Genomic DNA, 1,046 nt, shown 5'->3' on the forward strand with positions numbered 1-1,046 from the left:
TATGACTTCAGAAAATCGGCACGCTCAACGTTCGGATGCACGGTCCGTGTGCCGACGGCAATACGCTCGGTGCGACATGATGCAAGCCGTTGGTTACCCGAAGACTTACCTAACTGGAGCCGTGACGTCATTAGCAGTTCATATGTTGCGCAACGATTGTTCTGCCAACAAAAGTAAAAGGCGCCGTAATTGGGAGCGCTCAGATAGGGGAGAGAATTAGACTGGGGAGGCGGTCGATGGTATTTCCAGGCCGGACGGACGGAGTGCGCGGGCGGGCTGGTTTACGGGCGAGATGTATCTGCGTGGCAGGCAGTCCGGTGGCGGAGAGTCGGCGGACACGAGCGGGGCGAAAGTGCGGCCCAGCTGAGCCGAGCGGTGGAGGTCGCAGCGGCGGTAGCGCGGCTCTGAATCACGGGAAAGGCGCAGGCGGGCAAAAGCAGGCGGCGCCGTTACCGCAGCGACCTTCTGGCCGGGCCGCACCGAGTTCCCACTGTGGGACTGGCCGCCGGCAGCTGCTGGCGCGGAAGTCTGCCCGACACTGGGCCAGCAGGTCAGACACGAGACTGTGCCCCCAACTGAGGAGACGTAACAGAGGCGGCCCAGCAGACTCTACCAAGATAACGAGTGAGCTCGTTGCTCCACTGGAACCGTTTATAAACTGAAGAGCCAAAGAAACTGTGCAACGTACGGGGGTTTATTGTAAAATTATCGATATATTGAAAAATATCTATTGGTAGTCTTAGTCGACCATGAGTTGCTATCTGACTGAAGTTGGCTCTGTTTAAATGCGTGGTTATGCCCCCAGTATCATTTGCATCGAAATTACCATAACACTCTAATTATTAAACAAAAGTATGGTGATTGCTAGCTACGACATCAATAATGCAGTGATTAGCATATGATACCAAATTAAGATTTATTCAGAAAACAGGATGAGCAATATTACTAGCCTAACATGACAGTACAATACACTCGCTAACCTAACTAGCCTATCATTGGCACAATGCATTCTCTTTTCCTAACTACTGAAGTCAATACTGAACCCG

Source organism: Schistocerca serialis, chromosome 2 (genome assembly GCF_023864345.2).
Source record: "Schistocerca serialis cubense isolate TAMUIC-IGC-003099 chromosome 2, iqSchSeri2.2, whole genome shotgun sequence".
Lineage (NCBI taxonomy): Eukaryota > Metazoa > Arthropoda > Insecta > Orthoptera > Acrididae > Schistocerca > Schistocerca serialis.